General features: G+C 37.2%; 1 pseudogene across 1 annotated transcript; it reads left to right on the top strand.

Moving 5' to 3' along the window:
• Nucleotides 1-381: 381 nt before the first annotated feature.
• Nucleotides 382-1,276, top strand: LOC308357153 (small ribosomal subunit protein eS1-like; annotated as a pseudogene). Its single transcript has 2 exons — nucleotides 382-795; nucleotides 961-1,276. The product of its transcript is annotated as a small ribosomal subunit protein eS1-like (transcript).
• Nucleotides 1,277-2,201: the final 925 nt, after the last annotated feature.

Raw genomic sequence — 2,201 nt, 5'->3', positions numbered from 1 at the left:
GCTTAGCTTAGTGACCTGGCTTGGGCAAATTATTTAACCTCTCTAAAGCTTAGTTTACTCAGCTGAAAAAAGGAAGTAATATTAGTGCTTAACTCACAAGGTGTAGTGAAGTTTAAATAAGATAATATACACAAAGTTGTTGAGTATAGTGTTTATAATATTAGGAAGTGGTGTCAAATATCAAATGTTCATGATACCAAATTATTAAATATTAGATATATCAAGATAAACTCTCAGATATATTTCATTAAAGAAAGTGAGTTTCAGAGAAATCAATTAGCAAGTTAACCAAGAATAGAGTGTTTTCCCAGTTTTTGAAATAATAGGCAAATAGTTTTTGAAATAATAGGCAAATAGCCCTTTGGCTGTCTGAGCCGCACTATGGCGGTAGGTAAGAGCAAGCACTTTATGAAAGGCTGCAACAAGGTTGCCAAGAAGAAAGTGGCTAATCCATTTTCTAGAAATATGGTATGATGTGAAAGCACCAGCTGTGTTCAATATAAGAAATAAAAACACTAGTCTAGAGCACTCAAGGAATGAAAATTGCATTTGATGGCCTCAAGGGTGGAGTTTTTGAAGGAAGCCTTGCTGATCTGCAGAACGATGAAGTTGCATTTAGAAAATCCAAGCTAATTACTGAGGATGTTCAGGGCAAAAACTGCCTGACTAACTTCCATGGCATGGATTTTACCAGTGACAAAATGTGCTCCATGATCAAAAATGGCAGACCGAGCTTGAAGACCATGTTGATGTCAAGACTACCAATGGTTATTTTCTCTATCTATTCTGCTGTTGGTTTTACTAAAAATCTCAATTATCAGGGGCAACTAGGTGGCTCAATCAGTTAAGGATTGGACTTTTGATCTCAGCTCAGGTGTTGATCTCAGGGTCATGAGTTCGAGCCCCAAACTGGGCTCCACACTGAGCTTGGAGCCTACTTTAAAACAAACAAACAAACAAACAAACAAAAACCTCAAATAATCAGATTTGGAAGACCTCTCCCACTAAGCACCAATAGGTCTGCCAAATCCAGGGGAAGATGATGGAAATCATGACCTGAGAGGAGCAAACAAATGATTTGAAAAAAATGGTCAATAAACTGATACCAGGCAGCACTGGAAAAGACATAGAAGAGGCTTGCCAATCTGTTTCTCCACTCCATAATGTCTTTGTTTGAAAAGTGAAGATGCTGAAAACCCTGAGTCTGTATGGGGAAAACTCATGGGACTTCATGATGAAGGTGGCTGGTAGTTCTGAAAAAAACAACTTAGGATGAGACAGGTGCTGCAGTTGAACAAGCTGATAGATAAGAGCCACCAGTCCAAGAAGCTGTTTAAAATTCAGACTTTTAATGGCGACCAAAAGTCTTATTATGTTGAAGAAAAAAGACAAATGTCAGCTAAAAGCAGTAGTGCATTACGTCTCAATAGCAGTCCTCTTCAAATAGCACGTGCAGAGTTGGCTTTTACTTTCTTCTCTTTTGCTTTTCTGTTTTCTCTAAATGTTGTACATTGAGCATTTATTCCTTTTATTAAAAAAAAAAGAAAGTATTTTTAAAAAATGAATGAGTTGGGGCACCTGGGTGGCTCAGTGAGTTAAAGCCTCTGCCTTCGGCTCAGGTCGGGATCTCAGGGTCCTGGAATTGAGCCCCGCATCGGGCTCTCTGCTCAGCAGGAAACCTGCTTCCCCCTCTCTCTGCCTGCCTCTCTGCCTACTTGTGATCTCTGTCTGTCAAATAAATAAATAAAATCTTTAAAAAAAATGAATGAGTTCAACATCCAATTATCCTATGAACATGAATTGAAAAAAAAAAAAAAGGCCAAGAGAATTAATCTGCCATTTTGGATTCCTTTTTGAGTTCCCAGTAGATGAAATGAATTTATGTTTGAATGAATCAATAAATATTTAGTTGTCAGGACATATCCTCAGTTTGTTGGAGTCCATAATTAAATGCATCCAGAAGTTGTATAAAAGGTCACTCCCTAAGAATAAAACTGGTAAGACTCCACATAAACCAGATGAAATTAACCACTAATAGAGAATCTGGTCAGTGTGATTAGAATGCCTAAGAAGCTATAAGAAAATAAATAGTATAGCCATGAAAGCTACAACATATCAATTTTATCCCCACCCATTCTCTTTTGGTGTTTTAAAATTAGCATTTCAAAAGTTATATGATTGGTTTTGTGTTAGTTATGTAT

Source organism: Martes martes (genome assembly GCF_963455335.1).
Source record: "Martes martes genome assembly, chromosome: 16".
Classification (NCBI taxonomy): domain Eukaryota; kingdom Metazoa; phylum Chordata; class Mammalia; order Carnivora; family Mustelidae; genus Martes; species Martes martes.
The sequence above is the reverse complement of the archived record's forward strand: the minus strand, read 5'-3'. Positions and strand labels throughout refer to the sequence as shown.